A 17,004-nucleotide genomic window follows, 5' to 3' on the forward strand; every position below is an offset into this window, starting at 1 on the left:
ACATGCTTGCTATTTATATGCACATGCTGTCCTTGGAAATGCTTCCTAAAGGTACAACATGCACACACTATTCTGCAGCTAGGAAGCTAACAGTTACATCTGTCACTGAGAGGAAGACCTTGTTGTGGAAGGAGTTTAAGAAGGTTATGGAGAATGCCCTTTAGATGACCTCAGAGAGGAACATGCAACCTTCTTATTAAGAATAATGTGAGAGATTTACCAAGCTGTTTTCATCTAGATTGCAGAAACACTGGCCTTGGCAAGAGTTATTTATACCAGGTAGAAGAATCATTTTGAAGAGCTCCTGAATTCATAGGATATGAGCTCCTTTGAGGATCCAATACCAGAAGTAGATGGTGGGACTAGATCCTGTGAGTTTACATGTACTGTGTAGATTCATTTTATATACAGAGAGAAGACATGTGAGTGTATAGCTCCAAATGAATTGTGGGAGGCGTTGCAACAGTATGAGATCTATGAACCACCACTGAATGCTATTTAATCTCTGTATTTCAAAATTTAATTTTCTTAAATGAAAACTCTCAGCTGTAGAAAAAGTTTTCATGGGTTATTTGTCCCAAACAATAAGTATGAAATTGATCATGCCCTCCACCATTATTCAACATGGATTTAAACTCTGATAATGTTACTGCCTTTCTAATTCATCATCATCATCATCAACAGTTCCCCTTTTCCCATTTTTACACTGGGTTTAGGTTTTGCATCATCTGTCTCCACCTCTATCAGTGTGAAAGCACTCTACCACATTCTTTGATAGTCATGTCTAAGTTTTGCATGCAGCTCATCCATCTCTTGGATGGACATCTTCATCTTCTCCTACCATCATCCCCTCTCCTAAATCTGCTTTACCAAATTGTCTTCTGCTTTCTTTCAAATCCTGTTGAATACTTGAACTCTCTTCTCCATGACATTCTCTGAACTGGGGCTACTTTGGCTTTTTACCAGATGTTGTCATGTTTTCAAATGTCCAACAATATATATCTTACTACCTATCTCAAGCACTTCATCTTCCTCACCTCAAGCTTCCTGAGATGCTCAACCTTCACTTCCCAGGTTTCTGTGTCATGCCGAAGAACTGGTAAAACTGCAATTTTGCACACCTTACATTTCAGCTTCTTTCACACTCTTTTGTCACACACTGCACCTAACACCTTGAGACAGCCATCTGAAAATTTTCTGATTCTTGTGATGACCTCTTCATTCAGTCGACCTTTCTCATTAACCACAGGTCTCTGATACTGGAAGCTATTTTCCTTTGTATCTTATTTTGAACCACTTCTGATTTCCACCATATACTACCATGACCACTATCTCATTGTTTATAGTTTTATCTTATGTCGTATCAGTTTTGCATTCCATGCAGGTGAGACCCATAGGATACCCCTAGGCTTTATGGTTGTCCCAAACCATAACATTTGTATTAGGCCCTAGAATGAAAGGAAAAGCTGCAAAACCTGATGATGGATTTGAACACTGGGGTAGAAGTTTAGAAAGTATGAGGCAAGGTGAGGAAACAGAATTGCATGTGTACTGTACATGTGAGATTAAAAAATTATTAATAAAATTTGTTTTTTAGATATTTTATAGCTGCCATGAGCAATGCACTACCAGTAATGAGCACCAGTCATTTTATTTTTTTGTTTATCTTTTGAAAAGAGAGAACACGAGTAACTTCTTTTAATATGCTGATTTAGAAATGTTGGTTTCAGGCTTACAGTTGTGGTGATCTAACTATGTTTTTTTTCTATAAATTGCATGTTTTTTGTAACACCAGGAGTTTTGACCTTCAAGTTGTTTGAAACTAGACAACTTGACATTTGAGCTTTTCACAGAGAAAGGGCAATGATAATATATTCTGATTTGCTTTTCCCTGATATTGCTTACTCCCTGACATCTTCCCCTGATATTACATTTATCAAAAAATAAAAAACAGGTTACAATATTAAATGCTGGTGTCATGAGAAAGTTAGAAGGAAAATTCTGTTGCACTAATGCTGGTATTACATATAAAGTATTGAAGGGTGATATCAAACAGATGTTGTCTTGAAGTAATTAAAAAGCAGTGAATTCTTTGCTAGTGGTAGAATATTTCACAAATATAAAATTGTGTTTAAATAATATACAGAAATTTATTTTACATTTTTTTGGTTCACTGGGAAAATGGCAATATCAAGTATGACTCCTTAAGCAATTATTTTATTTAATTAATGCATATGTTTGCATGACACCTTAAACTTAAGAAAATTCCTTGAAAATGTATTGAAGCTCACAATTCACTGAAAATGTACTGAAATGCACAATTCAAAGGCAAACAAAATGACCTCTGCATACATTTTAAAATACATCTACTTGAAACTGTATTTCTGTGAATTTAAATTTGTGTTAATTTGACTTTAAAAGAAAATTATGCTATCATACCTTAGTCATTAAATGGTCCACATACACTTCCTACCCATGATGACACAACCAGTCATAGAACTAAACTGTTTTATATATTGTACGTTATACTGTGAGGGCTGATTAGTCTGTTTTAAAGAAGTGAAATTTGAAGATGAGCATTTTCCCCAGGCCTTCACTGAAAATGTGCTTCTTTCCAAGTCAGATTTTCCTGGTAAACAAATGTTAAATAAAAAGAAAAAATAAGATTACAACTTGATGTAAAATTCACACAGTGCTTTTTAATGCTAATGATTAATGAAATAATTTCATATGTGTGATGACATAGTGGCATGGACAACTGTTATGCCTTTTCATGAGTTTTGAATCCAGTTTTTAATTAGGGTTACATCCAACTATCCATCCATAACCACTTGTTACCATTTTAACACATGGAGTCAGGATATCACTTTAACATTGTCAATCACCTGGAGCCAACGTTCACATTACAGCTTAATCCTGGTCAAACAGGGCTCTAAGCAGGGTAATGGATCCCCAACTGCAGCCCATTTAGCCCCCCCGCAGCCCACCCTAACCATTCCAGTGTCCCATTACTTGACTATTTTTCCCCAGTTATTATAAACACTGTTCAAATCTGTCAGTGTACACACTATTTTCTTCTTTACTTCTACAATGATTACAGATATTTGGATTTAATTTAGAACTTTTATTTCAAATTTTAGAGCACAAACACCATTAGATATTTGCTAAACAAAACATTACAGTCTCACAATAAAAACAGACAACATTAACAATACACTTCTCTACCCTTGAAAGTCACATTCATTGAAATTACATTGAAACCCACATTCAAAGAAAATACATCTGGCCACATGCAGATTAAGTTTAATTTTGGACTATTTTCAATCCATAGGCCCCTTGCACACATTTGGAAACATTCACAGTGCATGTGTTATTTGATTCATCTTCCTGATTATATTAAATTATATTATTTGTATAATACAGCACCACTTGTTAGAGTGTATTTTTAAATTTGTAGTTTTAAAAAATGTTCTAGTAAGAAAAGAAACAAAATTTATGAACCAATAATGACAAAATTGTTCATTTCAGAAACACTTCAACCATAAAAGGACCCTCAAACTTCTGTCATTACAATCCACCAGTATCAGTCCATATGCACAACCTATGAATAATTCAACATTAAAGAGATCTGACACTAATGATAAGGTTGATACTAGCAAAAAAATATATATTTTAGCTATTCATCTACAAATTCAGTGCCTGTTGCCCTTGAAGAATAAATTGCCTATATTACATTAAAAAAATTGGTAAGCTGCTAATATTGCAATATGGAATCAATGGCAAACCAACAAAAGGTTCATAGTTATAAGGGATCTCATCCAAAGGAGGACACACTCAGGACTGCAGCATCCCACCATCCCACCCTTAAATTGCAACACAGTATCATCAATCCAACTATATGGTATAGGAGTAGAACCCACAAACGTCTGCATCAAAAACAAGCATATTACCTGTTGCACTGCTAACACTGCTTTCAAATCTTTTAGCACAAACAGTAATGACCATTTGCGAAAAAAAAATAAAAAATGGTTGCACATTGAAAACAGATTTTGCATGAGCAACAGTAACCTTCTCTTCCCTTGAAGCTCATAGTTCCTTGGAAAGGTACTGAAACTCACAATTCCATGAAAATGTACTGAAGCAGTTCTTGAAAATGTACTAAAACTCACAATTCCTTAAAAATGTATTGAAAATAATAGTATAGAAGCTGGTGTAGAAGATTTAGGCTGTTGTCTCATGTAAATAAGGAACAGGGTTTGAGCTTGAGTCTGGTTAAATTAATTAATCTGTCACCCCTAACTAGGACATCACACACACAAACACAGATATTTGGATTTAATTTAGAACTTTTATTTCAAATTTTAGAGCACAAACACCATTAGATATTTGCTAAACAAAACATTACAGTCTCACAATAAAAACAGACAACATTAACAATACACTTCTCTACCCTTGAAAGTCACATTCATTGAAATTACATTGAAACCCACATTCAAAGAAAATACATCTGGCCACATGCAGATTAAGTTTAATTTTGGACTATTTTCAATCCATAGGCCCCTTGCACACATACACACACACACACACACACATACACACACACACACACACACACACACACACACACACACACACACACACACACACACACACACACTTACTTTGCTTTTTAGTTAACCTACAGTATAACATTTGTCTGGAAAATCCTCTTGCACTCTGCTCCATTCCATTTTAAATGTGCATGTGACACTACTAAGGACACATTGTTCATGTGTCCTTAAAGAAGAAATGTAACACATGCAGAGTACATTCTTAAAGAAAATATGTACATTTTTGGCAGCCCCCAAGCCAGTTGGCCTCCCTCCCTGGTTAGTGCCCCCCCCAGTCCAGTTGAACCTAGTGCTGGATCTGGCTCTGATTCACACCACCAGGAGGCTACGTCCTGACGTGGCTGTTCTTCCATACCACAAACACACACACACACGCACACACACGCACACACACACACACACACACACACACACACACACACACACACACACACACACACACACACACACACACACACACACACACACACACACACACACACACACACACACACACACACACACACACACACACACACACACACTCATGGCCAGTTTAGCATGCCCAATCCACCAACTGCATGTCTTTGAAATGTGGGAGGAAACCAAAGGAAACTCACACAAACACAGTGAGGGCATGCAGTCTCTGCAGAGAAGGCACCCCAGCTAAGTATCATACTGGAGAATCTCTTGCTGTGAAGCGACAAAGGTATCTGCTGTGCCAGTGTGCATGATTACTAAATATATGTCATATCAAAAAGTTTAGTCATATTTAAGATATGCTTTCTGAAGCTTGCAGATATCACAAATGAACATTATTAGGTGGCAGAATTTTAAAATGATAAACTATTTTCCAGATAAAACTCATAAATATGCATTGTAGTACTGTAAACAATAAGTATTCATAATTACTAAACAGTATAGTAAAATTACTTGTTTGTTCTTGGAAATAGAAACAAAAGAAGGAAATGCTGTTTTGCGTGCAGATGTATAGCTGGTTCAATTACCCCTCTGAGCCAGTGTGCTATGAGCTAGCACCCTACCCCCTCAGCTCTTCAAGTGAAGAGCCTAAAAAAGCACTTCACTGTAATAAGCTGTAAGACATCGGCTTAGTACAATTAGATCTACACGCATACCCAGAAAAAAAACAAAAGGATGTTCCTTTTACTTGCACACCAGTCAGGTGGCCAGATGCATGACAATCCCCCTCCCTCCAGCTCTACACATTCAGCCTGCCTCCAACCCTCATTTAACATATTTTATATAAAAAAAAGATAGTTCTTCTTTTATAATGTAACAAATTGCACTCATATTTTAGTTTAAAAAATAATTTTAAAATGTAGCAAACAGTTGCTACATACTATACTTTATAGCAGAGCACTACAGCACTCGGGTTTTAGTTAAAAAATGTTTTTTTGTTTGTTTTACTTTTACACTGTAGCAAACTGTTTGCTACAATGTAGCAAGCAATTGCTACAGTTTAGCTAGCCCACACAAGGAATACAGCAGTGCTCAAGTTTGACATCAAATGCAATAAGTTCATAGGTTCATAGGTTGGTACTAGGCTATCGGCCCTAGGGCCTATACAAGCCTAGCCATAACAATTCCCTGGCTATTTCTTCCCACACTATTTACTTCCCTGGACCCCTGTCTAGCAGGGTGACTGAAATGATCCCCGGGGTGAATTTCCTTTCTCCCATCCAATCATCAAGGTTCCTTTTGAAGAGATCCAAAGAGGCATTCTGCTTAACATGTATGGGAAGTTTATTCCAGAGTCTGGGGAGTCTCTGGGTCAGGAACCTATCCCTCCAGCATGTTTTGTTTATTGTGATAGCAACATTTAAATCCCTGGAGCATGTGGCTCTGAGGGATTGGGATTTCTTTAAGTGTAGCATGTCCAACAGCTCTGGATTTGACATGGCCTTGTATGTTAAGCAGAGATCGCCTCAAAGTAGATGATATGCGACAGAGTATAGCTGGAGTTTTTTAAGGTGGTCAGCATAGAGCATCTGCTTTAGGCCTGTGATTTTTTTAGTGAGGTATTTCTGTGGCCTTTCCAGTTGTTGCAGATGTCTTGAGAGGTACATACCAAATGGGCATTGTATTCTATAATGGGTCTAATGAGGGATGAGTACAGTGGGACAATGACCTCCCTTTTTCTGGATGAAAAGCCCTTAGTGATGAGGTGTGCCACATAGAAGGATTTCCTGACTGTTGTGGCAATGTGATTATTGAAGGTGAGACCACTGTCCACCTGTGTCCCTAAGTCTCTTATCACACTTTCGGTGTTTAGTGTACTGCCACCTGTGTGATAATTCACGGATACATGTTTTTTCCCAAAGGGGATAACTATACATTTCTCGGCATTGAGCTTGAGCCCTTGGCTCTGGCACCAAGCATCTGTTTCTGTAAGGCCCTTTTGTAGAGTATTCACATCATTTGGGGATTCAGTAATGGCTCACAGTTTGCAGTCATCTGGGAACTTTGTTAGCCAGAGACCCTTAGTGTTGGCATGTACTTTAGAGAAGTAGATGCCAAACAAGAGAGGTCCCAGGACTGAACCCTGAGGTACTCCACTTGTCACTTGTCTGGAGCTGGATTTGGAGTCAGCTACTTTTACAGTGTGGGTTCTGTCAGTAAGTCAGTTGGCAACCCATCAATTGATGTAGGGATTAATGCCCAGTTTAGTATGTTTATCTATGATTCCAGAGTGGGGATGATGTCAAAGGCCTTGGCGAGGTCCAGATAGGCTGTGTGGACTGCCTTACCCTGGTCCATGGCTCTGGAGACTGATTCAAAGAAGTCAATAAGGTTCAGGAGACAAGATCGGCCCTTCACAAACCCAAACTGGGTGGAGTCCAGTGTTTTAAGGTTGCCAATGTCTTTGTTTATAAGTTCCATGATAATACATTCCATGGCCTTGAAGATCAGGCTCGTCAGACTGATGGGGCGGTAATTCCCGGGATCCAAGGTGAATAGCAACTTTTTAAAGCCTGTATTAAAATGAAGAGGGATCAGGATCCACTGATCACCCCCCCCTGACACTTTGCACCTGGGACTGTTGCCCCTCTGACCCCACCCTAGCTAAACTACTGTATATTTGCATCTTAGGGCCCCATATGTTTACAGAATGAATGTGATTTTTGAATTAATTTATCATATGCCTTCTGAAGGCATACCTGGATCTTATCTGGTTTTTACAAGATATATTCTCACATTTTGCTTTTGCTGACTCAGGAAAGAGAATGATGGACTGTGCATCTGTACTTTGAGATTTAGCAAAGCATTCTAACTGTGAAACACAAAAGACACCTAAAGATGCATAACAAGTGTTACCGGTTGTAGTAATTTGTAAATTTAAGTGCAACAGACAACATTAATTTTGCAAATGTACATTCTGGACAACATAATGATAGACTAGACGTTTTAAAACAGAAAATGGCAATTTTGAATGGGTAGGGAAAATACACAAATGTATGCTGAGACTGTTGATATGGCTAAGTAAATTACTCAGATTTACAAGATTTCTCTTTGACGTGAACTATTATGACTTTAAATGAAAAGGGTCATGATTTTAGAATAAATCTACATTTTTCTTATTATCATGACAATGGATGCAAAAGGAAACTGTAGCAGAGAACTAAACTGTAGTGAAACTAAGAAGTTCATTTAGCATAGATATAAAACAAGTGAGGCACCACAGGGGCAATCAAAAGGTGTTAATTTAATAGTCAACATAACAGAGTAGCAAAAATGACTGAATGAGACTAAAGTGATTGACTTTAAGGGACAAGTGATTGACAGTTAAGCTGTGACCAACAGCATAAGTCCAGATGATTGATCTTTTTGACGTTGTATACTGGCTTTCTCTTTTTCATGATGATTTTACAATTTATGTAATGGACATTGTTCTCTTGACTTTCAAAGTGGCTTTATAACATGAAAACAAACTTTAAAGGGGGCGGAGCCTAGATGGCCAACTGAACTCAGTGAATTTTGAGAGCTCCATAAACTAGTATAATAATATAGGAAAAATGTATTATTTTCAAGTTTAAAATGTCAAAAATCTATAGATAAACTACTAAACTACATAAATATCAATTTTGGTGGAGATATACAAAAATGTTCCTGTCAAGTAACTTGGAGATATATTGAGTCACTGAATATGAACAACTCAAGGAATTCTCATCCAGATGCTGCTTTGAAAAGAGAACTGCAATCAATGACATCTACCTTACAGGAACTATCTTTGTAGATGGATGGCTTTAAAAATGACTTAGCAAACCTCAAATTAAATTCTCAAAAAGAGACTGATACTCTTAAGGAACTATTACACCAACACCATACAAAAATAACAAATATAGAGACTTCTCTAAATGACTTTGAAAGGAGACTCAAAGAGGAAGAAATCCAAAAGGAATTTCTCCTTAAACAGAATACATGGCTGCTTAACAAAATAGATGACTTAGAAAACAGGGAAAAGAGAAACAACGTAAGGATTTTTGGTCTGCCTGAAAACACTGAAGATGAAGACATTTTTCCCTGGATTCTGCAAGCCCTGCACGGCATGCAGGACTAGTGCAGGAGCTCCAGCAGGCAATATGTCTGCTGTGCGATCCAGGAATATCCTGTAGGGGCATGCATGAGTACTCCTGCACTAGTCCTGCATGGACTCAACCCCTGTATGCAAATTACCCCATTTGCAGGCGGAATCAATGTAAATGAGGTGAATTTGCTATCCAGGAAAAAGCGGGAAACCAGCCGTGCAGGACTAGTGTAATCTGCAGAAATGTACTCCGCCAGTAAAGGAGTACATTTCTGCACATTACAAAACAGAGCCATGACAGCTCCAAATAAAGGGTGGATATCATGTATAAAGCATGCCAATGGCCAAATATAAGGCCACTGGCATGGAAAACATTTGCAAAAAAAAAATCAACTTTTATTTTTTTTTAGCCGATCTTGGCTGTTTAAGCGTAGGGCAGTGGCACGCAAATGGGATCGAGGGGGAAATAAGGAAAAAAAAACTAAAATAAGCATTCTAACCAAAATCTCTATTCTGTCATTATACTCAATGGCAGGCAGAAGACAACATGGCCAGTGAATAGTGGTTGCTAAGGGGGAGGCTCAGTGTGGGACATGTAACTATGCATTAGCAGGCAATCCTATGCAAATGAGGGAAATAAGTTAGTGAATCCCAGATTTCCCCTGCATGCTAGGCAGCTCCCAACAGTGTAAGAGCAGGAATAGCTTGGTGCAAGCCTAGGAGTTAGCTGACATCATAGGGGTGTGTGTCAGGCATACTGTAAGCAGATAGGAGCCCTGTGGCTCGGGTTTGATCCTAGCTTAGCACAGCTAAGCAAAGAGGTGTGTCTGAGGCTGCCTAGCATTTTTTACATTGCCTAAGTGGTTTTTAAAAAAAAAAATAAACCAGAAAATAGCAGCTCTGTGCAAATTTGAGCACTGTGTTTGTGCGGCGTGCCCCCGAGCTTAAACAGGAAGGCAATGGGAAGAGAAAACAGCAGTAGAAAGGTAATCTAGGAGAACTAGCATAGCTGGCAGGTGAAATGTATCAGAATCAGCCAATTAGACAGGCAGCAGACCAGCCCAGCTCAGAACACTAGTATAAGCTATTCAAAAACCTTACCCTCTGGTTTTTCCCAAACTCTACACCACCAGTGTATACAAGCGAGGGAACTTTTAACAAACAAAACAACAAAATGATAGGGCTGTAGCAGCTATCATACAAAAACATGTGGAAGAGGCTGGTGAGGATGGGAATGCTGTCGACCAACCCACAGTGAGGCGACGGAGAAGAGTGTACAGACCCAGGGTAACCTACCAGGGGCTACATGAGCTGGAGATAGTGGAGTACTACTGGGTGGGCAGGGACCTCCTACAACAAATTGTTGAGCCTCACCTGACACACCGAACTAACAGAGGGGAACCCATCTTAGTGGATACCAAGGAATGTGTAGGCCTAGGAATACTAGCCACAGATACCTCCCAAAGCCCGACTAAGGTATCATGGGGATCTCACAGGAATCAGCATCCAGAGTATTCCACCAGTTCCTGGATGCCATGTCAGCATATGCCGGTGAGCATGTATATTTCCTCAACACCAATGAGGTGTTGGCCAGCAATATGCGTCTCTTCCACCAAATAGCAGAATACCCTGAGGTAGTGGGTGCTATAGACTGCACACACATATGCATCAAAGCACCACCCGGTGATTGGGGTAGAGTCTACATCAACTGCAAGGGTTTCCCCTCCATCAACTGCCAGGTCGTGTGCCATGCCCAGGGCATTATAATGAATGTGTGAGCTGGCTGCCCTGGAAGCTATCACGATTCCCACATCTGGTATATGATGCAGCTGTACCAGAGATTTGCCAATAGGGACATCCCTTACTGTCACCTAGTGGGGGATGCTGGTTACGCACTGGAGCCATGGCTAATGACACCCATCAGAAATGCACACACACCTGAACAAGAACACCATAATGAGGCACACGCACAGACCAGACTTATAATAGAGCGTGTGTTTGGGATGCTCAAGTCATGGTTCCGGTGCCTGGACACATCCGGGCAAGCCTTGCAGGACTCACCAGCTACATGTACTCAAATTGTCATCGTATGTGCCATGCTACACAATATGATCCTGTGGAAACAGCTGCAGCAGGAACAGCACAGGGCAGGGTCACACAGCCCCCCACCAATGCCAAGGCATGCACAGGCATAGAGTGACTCAGAGTAGGAACAACCTGAGCCTTCCCCAGTAGGCAGATGGATGCGTGCCCAGTATGCCCTGACCTTTGCAAAGAGGCAATGCATAGCACATACACTGAAACAGTAAGGACCCAGGGAATGACACCTCTCTCTTTGACTCGCACATACAGTAAAAGGGATGCCAGACATGACACTACCTCTGCTCAACCACGTATAGGGAGTTTACTATGTGCATCTGACATAGGCAACCCTCCACCGCCATCCTCAATACTGGCACACCCACAAGGTAAGTCACTCAACCTACCAATTGCCGAATGGAGTAGAATGTGTCATTACCTGTATCTATGGCATGGATGTGAGCATGCAAGGGAATCAGGTGGCTGAATGGTATGCCAGCAGATAGTAGACACCTGTAGTGGCACCATGAGATCTGTAACAAATACTGGTCACCATAGTAGCCAGTACTACACAGGGCGACAAAACGCAGTGCAGGAAATGTGCTGGACCACATGTGTGTCCATATGACTCACACATGCCAGTCAGGGAGGTTCACATACCCAACAACAGTCTCAGCCAACAGGACAGGTGTAGACAAACACAAACAAAGGCTGTGCTATGGCCTTTGAATGATGCCTATGGGTAATCCCCCCCCCAGACCTACACAGACAGACTACAGCAGATCAGGCAGTGGGATGTTAGTTCTGAAGGGTAAGAAGTCAGAAACTAATATGTAGGTCAATCAAAGTTAAGACCTGTAGTATACTGATGTGCCTCTAGTCAGCATGCTAGATTAGAATACAGAATAAAATGGAGTACCTGACATACCAGTAGTCATAGCAAATGTGTACAAGTGTCAGGTGTGCCCCCCATCCTATGTAGAAATGTAGAAACAGTCAAGTGTTTCCCCCCAGTCCTGTGTAGAAATGTAGTAACAATCAGTTGTGCCCCCCAATCCTGTGTAGAAATGTAGAAACAGTCAGGTGTGCCCCCCCAATCCTATGTAGAAATATAGTAACAGTTAGGTATGCCCCACTCAGTCCTGTGTCGAAATGTAGTAACAGTCAGGTGTGCCCCTCCCCAATCCTGTGTAGAAATGTAGAAATAGTCAGGTGTGCCCCCCCAATCCTGTGTAGAAATGTAGAAACAGTCAGGTGTACCCCCCCAATCCTGTGAAGAAATGTAGAAATAGTCAGGTGCCCCCCCCCACCAATCCTGTGTAGGAATGTAGAAACAGTCAGGTGTGCTCCCCCCAACCCTACATAGAAATGAAGTAACAGTCAGGTGTGCCCCCCCAAACCTATTTAGAAATGTAGTAATGGTCTGGTGTGCCCTCCAATCTGATGTACACACGTGGTAAAAGTCAGGTGCCCCCCCACAACCCTATGTAGAAATGTAGTAACATGTATGTGTAGGTATAATACCAGTGGAGCACAGATGCCCAGAGGTGGCCAAGGTAGCAGGATAGGTTGCAGCATTTCCACAATATGCAGGTATGTGTGTGTTAGGGTGGTGTGTGTTGTATATTGTTTGAGAGTGGTCAGTATGTATACATGTTGAGGTAAGACCTGGTGGCCATTTCCCACTACTGCTGATGACAGGGACAAGTCCTCACAACTGTGCAGTGCCACAGACAATTCCCACCAGTGTAACACATGCTAACAGTAAGCCATTGTAAATGTATGGTGGCAATATGTGTCACCATCTGAAAGACTGACATGGCATGGCTGTTGGGCTAGATATACACGCAGTACACAGGGGAAAGTACCCCAGACATACAGTATATATTGTGTCACTGTGAAATGGAGGCACCCTTGGAACTGTACATACAGGTATGTATCACGTTATCTGGTCCTGTAGTAGGGGATACCAGTGTTGTCTGCCTGAATACTTGCAGATCACAAAGGAGGTAGGACTAATGTATTGGGAAACAGCTGATGTACATGCACATGCCAGCATAACTGGAATGCCCCATGCATATCTGTGTTTCAGGTGCAAGTAGTGTCCATAGCACACATGCACCCAGCTCACACAAACGCCACCCACAGGTACCTCTGTGGTCATATCCCTGCTGTGGGGAATGGGTACAATATGACACCACCTGCATATGGCAATAGCGAAAAAATGCAGCATGCAGTGCAGGGATCCCATGCAGGTGTGTCCCTAGCCATAGGTAGCACCCTGCCACCATCCACACCACCTGATCAAGATTGATAAAAGGTATTGGCATGAACACCTAGCACACTTACCCTGTCACCCCAGGGGAATATACTATATGGTTGTCTGAGACTGTAGGACTGACAGAATGCAATGGCCTGCCACATCTAGCCCGCATCAACACCTAATGACCCACAGGCCTCTGACAAAGGCCTGTGTCTCACATGTACTGCCAATGTGTGTTATGTCATGGACACCCAAATAACAACATAACACACTCAACATAAGCCATATGCAAGGCTATGTGGACAAACCACAGTGACATGTCCACCATGTCCCACTGCATGAACTGTGGACCAACCCCAACACACAGCTGTGATGGGGGGATAACCTTAGGGAAAGTATCAGAGAATGTATGCATAAAGTATGGAAGAGGATAGAATAACAGAGAGGGGTGGGAGCATGGGCAGCATGGAATGTGTAAGGTCTAACACAAAGCTGCGTGCACACACTATCCCTGGCTGCAAACACATAAATGGGTGGCTACATACCTGCCCATACACCACAATAGGGGTAATGTCATGACTCATGGCCCCTGCCTCTGGATACCGTGTGCAAATCTGTACAGCTGTGAGGTATTGCCACAGCAAGATAAGGCCATACTATCATGTCGATGGATGTACAAGTATGGGATCCTCTGCCAGCACTGTATGTACCAAGGTGTTGAACCGGACACACAGACCCAGCAGCAAGTGTCTACAGCTCCCCCTCCAGAATGGCATAACTTACCATGAATATGTAGACATCTGCCCACAATACTGGACACAGCTGCAGTCACTCTTATCCCCAAGACATCACTGTGAGCTAGAATGTCCACCTGACAGTACATGAGAACAGAAAACATCACAGTGTATAACAGTACACATGTGTGAATATCTCTGCCAACAGCAGTACCATGTAGCTGAAGCAGCACAGACACAATCACCTACAGTACACACTATCCCCTGCACAGTTTGTCCCCATATTGCCAAATGATCGACAGATACCCTGCAGAAACAGTTTGCTACCTGTAGGTGTACAACAGAAAGTTTTGCACTGGAGTACAAAGTACCTGGAATCGATCCACACATTCAATACAGAAGGGCATACTGGGCATGCTCACACACTTAAACAAATGAAGCCCACGTCTGCAAACAACAGTGTACCATACATATCTGGCAGTTGCAGATGTTAGTGCATACACTCCTCAGTATGCACCAGTCATGCTTTGCGCACACAGTGGATAGGAATGCAGACATGTATCCAAGGACAACACACTATAATAAGCCAAAAGTAGATGTACATAGATGTGTGGAAGAGAGTGACTGTGACAAGGAGCCATCCATTATGAGGCCTGTCCCACCCAGCACACAGCCAAATATCTACAACCAGATGAGGTGTAAATGTCACTCAATATCAGCATTAGCCACCAGTATCCAGCAGCATTGCAGACTATGTGGTGCAAGTGCTAGCTGTGCAACATGACTGTACAAGGATGTAGTCATCTAGCATCTGTATACACGTACCTGTGGAATATAACCCTCCGTGTGCCCACATACAGTGTGTCAACCTCTAGATGAATGGATTATGGCCCATACACACACACTGCCCTCCCCATAGCCATACTATGACAAGCCTGCTGAGGTCATCCACTTTGAAATACACATTTGGGAAAAGTGTAGCCCAGTAATCTCCATGGCATGCCCTATAACTGTGAACTGCTCTAGTGTGATAAGCTAGTTAGGTAGGAGTTCTAATCTCAGACATGGCAAGTGTGTGTGTGTGTGTGTGTGTGTGTGTGTGTGTGTGTGTGTGTGTGTGTGTGTGTGTGTGTGTGTGTGTGTGTGTGTGTGTGTGTGTGTGTGTGTGTGTGTGTGTGTGTGTCTCTCTGTTTGTGTAGAGAGCAATGCTTTTTAGGCTAGCCACACTCACTACACATGCCCTAATTTGGCAAGGCTGCTGATGTCATTCACTGTGAAATACACCTTTGGGAAAGGTGTAGCCCAGTAATCTCCATGGTGCATCCCATAACTGTGGACTGTTGTAGTGTGATAAGCTAGTTAGGTAGGAGTTCTACTCCCCGACATGGCAACTGTGTGCATAGGTGGTGTGTGTGTGTCCCTGTCTGTGTAGAGAGCAATGCTTTTTAGGCTAGCCACACTCATTACAATTCAAATGCACTACTTTGGCAAGGCTGCTGATGTCATTTACTGTGAAATACACCTTTGGGAAAGGTGTAGCCCAGTAATCTCCATGGTGCATCCCATAACTGTGGACTGCTGTAGTGTGATAAACTAATTAGGTATACGTTCTAATCCTAGACATGGGTAACTGTGTGTGTGTGTGTGTGTGTGTGTGTGTGTGTGTGTGTGTGTGTGTGTGTGTGTGTGTGTGTGTGTGTGTGTGTGTCATTGTAGACAGCAATGCTTTTTAGGCTACTCATACCACTCGGGAAAGAGTATTCCAGTAATCTCCATTGATCATCCTATAACGCAACTTATCACCTTTGAAAAAACTTGTCGGAAATACTGTGGTCTACAGTTGGACAATGCATTCTTGGCAGAATCGTTGAGACTAAAACAAGCACCGAAAGGTCTTCATTTGTGGACATTACCTAATGGGATTGATGAAGGTTCGCCAGCTTTCCAGGAACTCGTGGAACTTTATGACAAAACTGGTTTAGAGGCACTGCGTATTATCATGAAGGACAATGACATTAAATTGACTACACTAAAACAGGACATTGTTTCTTATAATTCTAACATCACCAGTGATTTATTGTTCTATGACTACAAAGGGAAATATGACAACATTTTGGCTGATGTAGAGAAGTTTGTAAAAGACAGCATTTCAAAAAAACAAACTAAAATACAACGTGACATGCATGCTTACTCTAACAGAAATTTTTATGGTAATAACTGTGTTGATAATGGTCATAATGTAGCTTTTGGTAATGAAAATGTCAGGAATGAGGAATTGCATTTAAAAAGGGTAAACAATACACAATTTAATGTTACTGGTAATGACAGGGAGATGCCCATATATGATTCTGAATGTTACGAGGAATGTTTTTTAGAAAAACCTCCCCCTGTACCAAGGAGATGAGAATGTTTAAAGAACCAGAATGTTCAAAAAGATTATGGCCAACAGACTCAATGGACATACAATCAGAGGGGTTGGAAGGAGAGGGGGTGTGTGAATTATCACTATTAGATGTACATGAAAATGTTAATGCTACATCTGAAATGTTTGAATTAACACATAACAACAATGTCAACATTTTGTTGCATGGTGATTTCAAGGTGTACAATTTCACTGAAATGGAGTTGACCCCTATGCATTGTGAGATGTTAAGTAAAGGTTTGTAATTTGTTCCAACTTATAAAAATGATATTGCTTCTTTATTGTTGAATTTGCATCTTTACACACGTCAATTAAATTTAAAATTACTATTGCCACAGGGTAATATGAATGCTATGGTTGGTTTAAAAAGG

This window comes from Protopterus annectens, chromosome 7.part0, assembly GCF_019279795.1.
Source record: "Protopterus annectens isolate FY-2018-M chromosome 7.part0, PAN1.0, whole genome shotgun sequence".
Lineage (NCBI taxonomy): Eukaryota > Metazoa > Chordata > Ceratodontiformes > Protopteridae > Protopterus > Protopterus annectens.